This window comes from Ailuropoda melanoleuca, chromosome 7 (genome assembly GCF_002007445.2).
Source record: "Ailuropoda melanoleuca isolate Jingjing chromosome 7, ASM200744v2, whole genome shotgun sequence".
Lineage (NCBI taxonomy): Eukaryota > Metazoa > Chordata > Mammalia > Carnivora > Ursidae > Ailuropoda > Ailuropoda melanoleuca.
In genome coordinates, this window is record NC_048224.1 from 42,130,153 (window position 1) to 42,143,169 (window position 13,017).

The window sequence follows — 13,017 nt, forward strand, 5'->3', positions numbered from 1 at the left end:
AGGGCTTCAGAGGGGAGGGGGTGGGGGAATGGGATAGGCTGGTGATGGGTAGTAAGGAGGGCACGTATTGCATGGTGCACTGGGTATTATACGCAACTAATGAATCATCAAACTTTACATCAAAAACCAGGGATGTACTGTATGGTGACTAACATAATATAATAAAAAAGAAAAGAAAAGAATTGGGCTTCTGATCCAGGCAGAATGAATGTAGGGTTTGTGCTTTGAAATACAAACTAGACTTCAGGAGGGATATAGTGACTGGGCTGAGTCTTGAATGGTCAGTAGGAGTTAGACAAGGAAGGCAAGTGGCAAGGGTTGATGTTGGTCGACAGTGACCAAAAAACCTAACAACGGGAAAAACAACTCTGTGTTTACTTTTCTCACCCATAGGATGTCTCACCTTAACAATGTTGGGGCTGGGGTCTGCCTTTTTTCCCCATAACAATCTCATGTTGGCAGTAACATTCCCAGCATATCATCCACCTTCAAATCAGGAAGAAAGGAGATGGGTGACATTATCTACACTCGTTTTATCAGAAAAGCAAGAATTTCCTAGAATACCCAGCAAATTCCCACTTACGTTTTATTGTCTAGAACCAAATCACATGACCACTTTTGTTTGCTTTTCCAGCTTCTATAGAGGAGATGAGTAAGGAAGAATGCCACCGGGAATGTGTGGTAGCTTAGTCAACTACAGTGTGTTCCATATATCATCCCTGCTCTCCTGGGGGCTTTATAAAGGCACCATTAATACAAGTGTAGAGCACGATGTTATACGCAAAGAAGGAATAACATAAAATATGAATTTCAGGAATAAATACATTCAGTTCATTTCAATAGGCATTTAGTAAGTGAGGCCCATATGCTAGGGACTGTGTAGGTACAGATCAAGCAACACAGAACCTGGGGGCTGGTGGATAGGTATCCAACATAACCACATTCCAATTTGCTATGGTACATGTTGGGATATGGTGCACATGGGGGCGGGGGGGGGGTTGTTTCCGGGAACCCGAAGAGGAAGCACATGATCCACCTTAGTGGGTTGGACAGGAGAGCATAAAGGGAGTCAGAGAAAGTCAGGGTAGTTTAGGTCATGCTCAGGTAACAAATGACCCCTAAGTCTCACTGTGCAACACAGAGTTTATTTCCCTATCATGCTATGTGGCCTTTGGCCGAGCTGTGGCTTTGCTCCATTTTAACCTCAGCCTGGGACCCAAGCCGAGGGAGCGGTTTCTATCTGGAGCATTAACAGAGAGAACAGAGAACACAGTCACCACACTTGGGCTCTTATAAGCTTCTTCCTAGAAGTGACACATGTCACTTCCATTCATGCTTCCTTGGCCAAAACCAAGACACATGACTCTGCCAAAATCAATAGGGTGAGCGTGAACAGTCCTCCATGCAAGAGGCACAGGGTGGGTGAACAGCAACACTGTGTACCACAGGGGGCTAGGGCAGTATCTAACTGTGCTTAGATACTTAGATTCGGGTCTACCTCCCCAAACCTCTCTTCCTAGTGGCTAGTCATTGATCTCGTGTTGTGTGGGAGAGCTGTGGTCTGAGCTGAGTGGCCAGAGGTGAGCTGGAGGAGCCAAGAGGCTGACTTCATCTCCACCTGGTCCAGAAGGGGAGATTGAGAGAAGAGGCCTATATCCAGAATCAGAAGGTCCTGGCAGGATGTGGCTTTGGGGAGGTAGACAAGTGAATTTTATCATCTGTGTCTTTCCTAATGCTGCTGGGACGGGAGCTCTCCCAGGACCTAGACGCTCATGGCCCAGACCTGAGAGATTCTTGCTGGCAGCCAGCACTAGCCCAGCAGGTGCCAGGTGTGAGGACGGACTCCATGACATGTGTGGGGCTTGGTGTCTGCGGAAGCCAGGGAAAGTGATCCCAGGACAGTGACAATGACCAGATCCTGACCTGTTGTCAGTAGGAATCAAGTTGCACGAACATGGATATAGCACACGAAAAGCCAGGTGTAGACCCACTTTGACCTGAATTTTTGGAGCTCTGGGGGAGAGACCATCTTCGATTTTTTTTTTTTTGCCTCCTTAAATGTTTCCAGCTCTCTTTCTGTCCTCCTGTCTCCCAGCTGTATTTGTATGCCTTGCGTTCAAACCCTCCTCTAAAACTGCATCTGACGAATAAGTTCTACAATTGTCATCAGGATGCTCACAAATGCAGATTCCTGTCTACAGGCCCCAAGAATTATGCCCGTGGACTCTAGCATGGAGGTAGGTAGAACAATTGACTCAGACCACATGGAGTTTAGTTTTGCTCCTGGGTCTGGAATTTTCTTGAACCCTCACTCATTGATTTCTCTAAGTCTCCGTTTTCCCATTTGTAAAATGGATATGCTGATCTTAGCTCTCCTGCCTGCCTCAAAGAACCATTTGGGGAATCTAGTAAGAGGCTTTATTTATTGAATATCTACTGAACAGCTGAGTTATCTGGGTGTAAGTTAAGTGAGAAGACACTGTCATTTATAATATTTACACAAGTGTAAGGAATTTTTGTTGCTGTAGTTATTATATTTGAGAAAATTAAAGTTTGGTCCACAAAGGTATATGGTTATGGAAGATACACCATGAACTCTGGCATTAGAGTTTCTGGTTAGGGATTCAGAATATTCTGAAACATCTCCAATTGTCCAATTTGGACCATGAACCTTCTGAAACTGGAACTGCCTTAACTTAGGTTGCCAACATTCCTCCCTTGGATTATGGCAGGTGCTTTTTATCTTGTGTCTCTGACCCCAGTCTCAACTGTTCCAGTCTGTTCTATGTACAGCAGACAAGTGTAAAGGCATTTCACCTCTGTTGAAAATCTTCACGGCTTTCCGCTCTTCCAGAAAGTCCCTGTTTTCACATTGTCCTTCCACATTCTTTAAAAGCTGGCCTCTTGTCAGTCTGTCCAGCTCATCTCTTGACCCATCTCTTCCAGCCCCAACAATGGTGTCCATTCCAACACATAAACCCACAATCTCTATTACAGTCTCTCTGAGATGCATGAACCCTTGAAGAGGTCCCAGCATCTTGAACCTTGGCATACTTCTGTCTATACCATCTTTGTTCCTGTAACTTCTGACTTAGGTTTGACTCAAATGTGTCTTCTAGATCTCTGCTCAAAAGTCACACCGCTTCCTCTGGGGAGCCTTGCATGACATATGTGTTTTGCTTCTTCCTTCATAGCTTGCATCGCAACTGGCTTCTAATAATCGTATTTGCTATTATGCGCTGTCTGTTTCCTTCTCAGACTGACACTAAATTTTGGGCTCTTTGAGGATAGGGACAGAGTCTCACTTTCTCTCTCTCTCACACTCTTTTCTCTCCTTAGGTAGTGCATGGGTTCCTACTTTGGGCCAGGCACTGTATTCTGAAGATTCTCACTCTTTAGGCAAACAAGCAGTAAATATGAATGATGGCATGAAGCAACCGATGAATCAAAGGTTCAGTTCAAACAGGCTCTGTCCTCCCTCCCATCTAAGACCATTTGGAATGGGATAAGGAGGATTTACACCTTTTCTAACTGTTGCTTTGTGCCATATTGTTATTCTTTTTGTGATACAGAGACATCTTAGTGGAAACAGACAGCCACATTTTTCTAGGATATATCATCTAACTGGTGAATCACCCAGGCCCTTCATCTAGCTTATTATATGGCTTTTTTTTTTTTTTTGTCTTCTTGTTAGCTTGCTCTCCTGGGTAGTGGAAAAAGCATGAGCTGGAGTTGGAAGGGCTATGGTGCTCCTCCTTACAAAATGTATCCTTTGGGCAAATCATTTATCCTCATTGAGTGTCATTGCCCTTATCTATAAAGGAATGATAACATGTAGTCTTGAGAGGAATAATTTGGAAGGTGTGTAGTAAGTACCTTGACACAGTTTATGATAAAGAACGGATTTTCTAAACATGAGCCTGCCTGTGTCTTTCACTCAACACCTACCCTGACAGAGTAAGACTATAAAGATGGTGGAGGGTGATTGTAAATCACAGTAAATGGATATTAGCTGCTGAGAAGGTAGAGAGCTAGAACCACTGAGCAAAGAAAAGTTTCATATTACTCTTAGAATTGTTGGGCAAATTATTAAGGCTTATTTTTTTCATATATAAAATCGATATATTTCATTTTCTGTGAGAGTGCTGTGATCACTAACTGAAAGAATGAATGCCACGTCCCAAGGCAGTATCACATAGGGAAGCCTCAGTGAATTTTAGTGATGATGCTACTCTGTTATTCATTTTCATCCCATCAATTTGGACAGCTAAGCTGCACTTTAATTCTGAGATTCTTTAACTCTGACAGCTGGTCTAGACTGGCATGGATCCTCGGGGCAGTTGACAGAGTCCAGACAGCCTCATGGGCATGACCTGTAAATTAGGTACTTTGACAGAATGTAGTGAGACAAGAACCAGACCATGCATCACTTTATTCTCAAGCCAACTGCAGGGCCCAAAAGTGTTTTATGTCACCCTCCGAACCTTCCTGGGATGCGCTTTCTGTGCTGGGTGCTGGGATTTTGTTTCTCTTCTTCTCTCGTGGGTTTTAATGGAAAAGCTAAGTCACTGGCAACAAAAAAACAGTGGTGCCAGGCATTGTTGAGCCTTTCCATGTATTCCAATTACACATCATTTCCGGTTATAAAAAGGAGTGCAGATGTTAGGTCCTGTTGCCTAACCATAGTGAGAAGGTCCTTTTACCAGAACGCATTTCTCAACATGGCACAATGGCCAGTGATCCGTGGTGTGACCTTGCGTAAGTCATATAACTTCGCGTGATCTTGATGTTCCCCACTGAGGGGAGAGATGGACACCATATGTGAGGCAGCTCAAGGTCATGATTGGAACTCAGGCTCTGGTGTGGAGAGAATCAGGCTTAGAGTGCAGTGCCACACAGACCAGTGTGTGACACTGGGCACATTACTTGACCTTCCTGGTCTCGGTTTTATTTCATTAAATTTATTTATTTTATTAAATAGGCACGAGAATTGGTCCAGTCGTATAGAGCCAATGTGAGAATTAAATGAGGTCATGTATTTACAATGCTTTAGCCAACTCCCTGGTACATACTAAAGAATCAACCCACTTTTGCTACAGTTATTATTGGGAACTTATTGAGAATCTGCCATGCTCAGTATTGTCTGAGTATGTTATCACATTCAGTCCTCACAATAGCACTGCAAGGGGATATTATCCCAATGTCCAATATGAGAAAAATAAGATTTAGAGAGATCAAGTAACTCACTCGAAGTCACAGGGGGGTAAGTGGCAGAGCTGGAATTTAAGCTGAAGGCTCTCTAACGCCAAAGTTGATGATCTTCCTACTACAAGACACTGGCCAGATGACACTTCACTTTCGTTGACAAACACTGAGGGTAATGACTGATTAAATGGACTGAATTAATTTCAGATCAACAAATATTTATAGAGCACCTAGTGTGGGCCAAGTGTTGTCAGAGAAAGAAAAGGCAATGGCTTTACTCTTGGTCATAGTTTGTTATTTATTTGAGGATGCAAGACAGGAAGATTGATGGAGTGGTAAGTACTGCATAAGGCTCTGGACCCTAGGTGTTCCCGGGATCACAGACAGTGTCTTAGTTCAGGCTGCTGTGACAAAAATACCATAAACTGGGTGGCTTAAACAATAAGCTTTTATTTCTCACAGCTCCGGAGCCTGGGAAGTCCAATATGAAAGAGCCAGCAGGTTCTGTCTGGTGAGAGCCCACTTCCTGGTTCATAGATGGCTGGCTTCTCTCTGTGTCCTCCCATGGTGGATGGGGCAGGAGAACCCTCTGGGGTCTCTTTTATAAGGGCACTAACCCTGTTCAGGAGAGCTCCACCCTCATGAGCTAATCACCCTCAAAGTCCCCACCTCCTGATACCATCACACGGGAGGTTAGGATTTCAACCTCTGAATCCCTCAAAGGTGGACATAAGCATTCAGTTCTTAACAGATCATGGTTTGTGGATCACGTGGTCAAAATATCTTCCAAGAGCAGCTGAGGAGCTTGTTGGAGATTCTGGAAGAGTCAGGAATGCTGCTGTGTGTGGAAGGATGGTCACCCAATCCTTGGTGATATGGAGTCACTGTAAAAAAAAAAAACAAAAACAAACCAAAATCAACCCCAGGAACGAGCTCAGGGGCTCCTTCTCTGGGAGGTCTCCCTGATGCCCCAGTCCATGCTTCCTGCATCCCTCTTTTCCACACACACGGCTTCGTCATTGGCATTTTACTTGACTGTTGCTTCACTAGCTGTAAGCTCCTTGAAAGCAGTTGCTAGAGAAACAGTTTCTTCTTTGCTACACTCTCTCCATAGCACACTGCCTGGCACAGAGCAAATGCTAAAGTCTTATTCCCACAGACTGTAGGGAGGCATGAACATCTGCTCTGCTGGCTGGATTCCCTTGATCCAGGCTGGCGATTTTTAGGAAAACGTTTGCCAGTCATCCTTCTGGCAGAGGGATGACAAGTGCTGGATCTCAGAAGAAAGAGGCATTGAACAAGTCCTGTGCTCTCCCTACAGCTCTATGAGTAGTGACACTGTAGCCATGGGTCTTGGGAGCATTGCCCCCACCTTGTCATGCTTCCTAGATGATGCTTCCCTGGGTAGCCAGACAGCTCCTTGCTTCAGGAAGTGCCCTGCTTCTTCTCATCCTGCAGTATCTCTGGGGCTATCAGAGGTACAGACTTCAGTGTGGTTCAGAACTAGGAGGGAGAAATATAAGCCGAAGTTTACACCCATCGCCATTTTTCAGAATATGTTGTTTGCTCTTCCTCACAGACTCTTTCTTCTCCTCCTGCTCCACTTTGATAACTCCGACTGCCCTTTTGAGCTCAGCATAAATCTTCCTTTGGGGAATCTTTGTACCCTTGTATGTCTCCTCTTCGGGCCTCCTACATGATAGCCCTACTCATGTTACAGATTAATTGTTCAATTATCTTTCTTTCTACAATGTCAGCCACCTTTAGCTTTAATTAGTTTACCATATGAGGTTATCACTGAGAGGACTCTGGAGACATGAGAGAAACCTTCCAGAGGACTGACAGTTCTTGATGGAGAACAATAGGAAGTAGAAGGAAAATGTGCCCAGTGGGGGTCTCTGCACCTGATAGCACTGAGCAGCTTTATGAATAAGACCCAGGAAGAGAGGCTAGAGAGAAGGAATGCAACAGTGGAAAACTTTACTCGCTTAGAAACTTGTCCATGAGCCAGTCCTGAAATCAAAAGTGATCTCATCAAAACTTTTCCTTCTTGATCACAGCCATATATTCTCATGTGTGCGTGTGTGCCTGTGTTTGCTTTTCAGACTACAAAGTGCTGTCCTGCAGCGTTTCAGCAGCATTGTGTATTAAGCACAGGAGTTCCTCACATTTATAAATGGTGAGCCCAGGGTTTGAGGAGCTCCTTGCTGAGTCCTACAGCACCAATGCGTGCTCCAAGCCTTCTGACTCCTGTGGCAGCTGCTCTAGGCCCTTCTCACGCCTCTAACCTGAAAGGTCTTCAGATACTAAAGAGATAAATATACAATCTCACCTCTTTCCTCAAAGAATTCAATGTGTCTTACTGTCTTAAATCTTACTATGAAGGTTTGCAATGGCATTCCACAGTAGGACCATATAGTATTCTTTACCACGGAAGAAGATGGCAAATCCCACCCTGCGAAAGTGTAATTAAAAGACTAAGGAAGAGAAAATAGAAATATGCAAACCTCATGTATCCACAGAATGGGTATATTTGAGCCAAACCAGGGGCTTTGGCTTTCCCAGCATCCAAAGGAAAAGGGGAGACAGGTTTAGCTATTTGTTCTTAGGAAGATGATAGTTCCTGAGTCAAGGAAATCACCTGCAAGCATTTAGATGTCAGAGAAGTCTTTTCAAGGGGTTTTAGCATTTATTCAACAAATATTTATTTACTAGTTACCATGTACCAGACACCATGCTAAGATACGGCTACGGGGTGGGGGTGGGGGCAAATAATAGTTCTTGTCTCTGTGAAGCTTAGTCCAGTGGGGGAGAGACATTCAAAACCATGTTGTTTATATGTCTGGGTGAGGGCAGTAACAGAACAGGATAAGGTGATGGGAGACAATAGGGCGCGACTTGGTTTATTTTGAGAGTTCTGGCAGGTCTCTTAATAAAAAGTGTTGTTTTAGCTGAGAGGGGAGGGTGACTAGGTTCTAACAATATGGAGCTTGCGGAGGAATGGCAGGAACAGCAGGTTCTGAGGCAGAGAAGAGCCTGGTGCATCCCAGAAGCTTAAGGAAGGGCAGCCTGGCATTGCAAGCCTCAGAGGGCAAGGGGGAAGACCCCAACGTGAGCCCTGAGGGTGGGAGGGGCCAGACCCCCAGGGTCCTGTTGACCTTTATCCTCAGTGAGCCATGAACTATGAAAGGATTTTAAGGGAGAAAGCCTAGAGACTGATTGGATTTGCATTTCAGACAATCCCTCTGTGACAAAGAGAAGCGGGTGGGGCAGGAGAGAAACAGTAGAGCCGTACAGGCCAGAAATGAGGGTGGTGTAGAAATACAGTGAGAAATGGTTAGACTCCAAACACATTCTAGAGATCGGGACTTGACAAGCTGGATGCAGTCATCTTACATGAGGGGAAGGTAATTACTTCCCAGAGAGAAATCACGGACAAGGTCTCTCAAACTCTCATTCGCAGAAGTCAGGACCTATGAAAGATGGGTGGGGCAGAAAGCCAACCTTCGTTTAAATGATTAATAATGTTCTTCCTGCCTCAACGTGCTGGCCACCGGGAGACGTTTAGAGAGAATACCCACACTCCAAACCCAAAGGTGCGTATCACACAGCCATCGCTGCTCACATCTGGGAGTTTTCAGCAAGGCATTGAAAATAAGCTATTTTCAGTTCTTTCATAGCTCTTTTTGTCATAAGTGGGGGTTCGGTCCCACAGTTGCAGTGGTGAGAAGCAGGCTTGACAGTTTTGGCACAGCAAAGCACAAACACTGCCCGCGGAGTTTTTCCCTGAAAATGTGTCTCCCTCTGAGGGCAGATGCTGGCACCCCTCCGTGACTCACTTCTGAGGGGCTCAATCCCATCGTGGGTTTGAAGAAAGGAAGAGGCCTGGCCCCAGGCCCGAAGCTGGTGACATCATAGCTTCTTGCCTGCCTTTTAGTAGTTGCCCCAGTGGGCACATCTGTGCCCGAATTTGTTGGCTTGTGTCAAAAGACAATGAAGTTTTGTTGCCTATATCGGAAATGATGACGTCATGGTTCTTGTAAGGCGGACTAAGTCAGGACGGAGGAGGTGCGGGATTAATGGGGTTATAGGGGGCACGTTACAAAGTTTGAGTTTCGCCTTGGATAGAATCTGGAAAGCTTCCTATCTGGGAAATTGTAAAGTCCAAAGCATTAACTGTGTTGGCAATAAGGGCCCCTCATTTCCTCCCATTTAGCTAATTTTATAAGAAATTATGAGTCTCCAAGTCATTGAGGTAACGTGTGTAGACTTATTCTCCTTTCCTGTGCTGAAAGAATGATGTAGAACAGTGGCTTTTAACATTTTTTGATGGTGATCCGTAGCAAGCCAATTTTATTCTGTGACTCTGAACATACAGGTATCCTAGAAACAAGTTTCATGAAAAACACCACTACAACGTGTAACACACAAGGACAGTTTCTATTATATTTCAGTTGTTGAATCACTCTCTGTAAAAATCCGCTTGTGGCCCAATACACAGATTTCATGGTACCCTGATCAGGTTGTGACCTGCAGTTGGAAAATACACATGTGGACGAAAGACCCCATGATGGGGTAGTGGAGGTCTAGGCGCAAGACCTAGCTCCCCATAAGTGCTGTGAGGATTTTCTGAGTCTTGGTGTATCGGTCCATGCAGTCCACATTTTGCTTCAGTAATAAGCCACAGTACTAAGTAATAATCCACACAGTGGCTTAAAATGACAAGATGATTTACTCTTATCAACCCCTGGGGCTCTACTCAGTGTAGTGACCCAGAGACCTAGGTTGCTAGGACCTCCATGTCAAACCACTTCCCCATTTGTTGTGAAAGAAATGTGACTTCCAACCATGACCATTTCTTGTTGTATGAACCTGGGACAGTTATAGCAGCAGGGCTGACTTCATGGCTGTGTGACCTGTGTAGTCACATACGGCCCAGGGCACACAGCACTTAGCTCACGGCTCTGCTGTCACTGTGTTTAAATTCTTAATAATTTTTGAAGAAGCCCTACATTTTCATTTTTCAGTAGGCCCCACAAATTATCAGCCAGTCTGTATACAACCACTTTGGGTTTGTTTTTGTTTTTGTTTTTCTTGGCTGATAGCTTTTATTCCCATCTTTGCTTTTTTTTTTTAATTTATTTTTATTTATTTATTTTTTGATGTAAAGTTCCATGATTCATTAGTTGCGTATAACACCCAGTGCTGTATACAACCACTTTGAGTTCCTATTTCCTCATCTGTAAAATGGGTCAATAGGGCAAAACTCACAGAGCTCATAAAAGGACTAAAAGAAGGAAGGCAAAGGGGCCAGATATGTTAAATAGAACTGTTGTTTTTAATACTGCTCTCCTTCTCCCTTCAGTTCATCTGTTCATTATTCAAGACTCAACTCTGGTGGCTCCTTGGGGCCATCGTCCATGACTGCCCAAGCTCCTCTCAGCACCCCTACACCATTAACTATGGATCATTCTGACCACCCCCTTTTCCCAACGCAGGACCCCTCACTTCCTGCCTGGAACATTTAGCAGCCTCCTAATTAGTTGTCTCATCTCGAGTTGGCCCTTCCACGTCACCCTCCACAATGCTAGGGTCACCTGCCCATTATTCTAAAATGCCTTTTCTATCATGCCATTTACATAATCATAAAACTTCAGTGGCTCCTGTCACCTTCGGAGGACCGGTCTACATCGTGCATTCAGGACCTGTCTCTGAGGTCTCCCTCTAGTCTGATTTCCTCTGCTCCCCTCATAAATACTGCCTCCCTGTTCCACACACTGTCTCTGGAACAGAGCTTCTTCTCCTTTGTTTCTTTGACCATTCTCTTTTTTCTACCGAAGTGACCTGCCCCCAATCCTCTCACTGGAAAGAATTCAACCCACGTTTCACTGCTTAGCTGAAATCCAGCCTCCTCAGCTTCTTGCAGGCCCAAGATGAAAAGATTCTGTCTTTCCTCTGAATTCCTACCGTGTTTCTTGAAATTTGACATATATCCTCATGTGTTGGGCAATTCACTTAATTTCTTGGTTGCCATTTAAGCTGGGCCTGTGTTCCAGAGAATAGGGACAATAACAAGATATGCCTATTGTGTCAGCCACCCTTTATGGAGGCTCCTGGAGTGAAGGGCTCCTGCAGAGTTTGCCTGGGGCTTTTCCTGATCCCCTCAGCTGGTCTGAATCATCCTTCTTCCTCTGTGCCCTGGTGGCACTTTGCACCTTCCTCTGACATTGCACTTACCACTTTCCATTCAAGTTACTTCTTTTTAAAATATTTATTTATTTATTTATTTATTTATTTATTTATTTATTTAGAGTAGAGCAGGGGGAGGGGCAAAAGGAGAAGGAGAAAGAGAATCTTTACCAGGACCCACGCCTCGCACTGAGCCCGATGCAGGGCTTGATCTCAAGACCCGGAGATCATGACCTGAGCCGAAATCAAGAGTTGGACCCTTAACTGACTGAGCCACCCAGACACCCCTCCATTCCAGTTATTTCTTGACATGACTAGCAACCCCACAAGGCATGTCTTACACATTACTGTAGTTCTGAGGCCTCTCACCAGGCTTGGTGTCCAGTCAACACTCAGTGAATGAATGGATGGATAGAACGAAAGATAGAAAATAGGTAGAAAGGGAAGTTGCTGGCTACTGTGGATGTATGCGTACATGTACCTGTAAGTGTAAGATCAGTTGGGCTAAGACAGCAATTGATTCCAAAATGTTCTTGGCTCCAAGCAACAAAAATTTATTTATCATTCAAACTCATGTCCATTGTGAGATGACTGCAATTCTACCCTATTCTTTCTTCATTTGGGGACCAAGGCTGATGGAGAAGCTCAGTCTGAGATACGATGTTCCGTGGCAGAAGGAGACGAAAGATGGTGGAGGCATGCAACGGCTCTCCAAGCATCTGGGGAGAAATGACTTGTGCCATTTCAACTCATGTCTTTCTGACCAAAGCAAGTGTCAAGAACACAGGAAAGATAATCGTCTCAGAGGGATGGGCCTGGTAGAGAGGTGCAGTGGGTATTTTGACCAAAACATAATCTGTTGCAATGGGAGTAATATTCTACAATGGGAGGGAATTCCACTGGCATAATGCTTAAGGACTCCGAACCCACACTCATTCTGACTGGGCGGGGGGGGTGGGGCGCGGGCAGAGGGGCCGGTCCACTTGGTGACTTTGGATCCAGGAACCGAGTGTGCAGAGCTTTGCATTGGCCTCATCCTTTCTCATTGGGCATGAACTGCCTATAGGGAGCGTTTCTATCTTTTCCTTTCAGGGATGGACAGGGTGACTCATGGGTGCAGGGCTGCCTATAGCCTGGTAGGTCTGTCTAAGCCTGGAGTCCCGTCTATTCATTGGTGGAAGCCACGTTCTCCAACTGCAGAGGTACAAGTAACAAAAGGGATGTTTTGGCTTCCCTTTGCCTTATTCCTGTCTTATTTCTCAATTGGTTTCAAGCTCAGATGAAGAAGAGGGCATTTTGGAGGCCCCTCGTGTACCCCAATACCAGAGTTTGCAGAAATACCGGGTTCTGATAATGACGTGTTTATTCTCGCTGGCAGGAAGAGAGGCTTCAATGTTGCTACTGTTGTATTGTTTCACTTAAAGAACTTCTCCAGGTACAGAAGACTGATATTCTTTTTTTTTTTTTTTAAAGATTTTATTTATTTATTCGACAGAGATAGAGACAGCCAGCGAGAGAGGTAACACAAGCAGGGGGAGTGGGAGAGGAAGAAGCAGGCTCATAGCAGAGGAGCCTGATGTTGGGGCTCGATCCCATAACACCGGGATCATGCCCTGAGCCGAA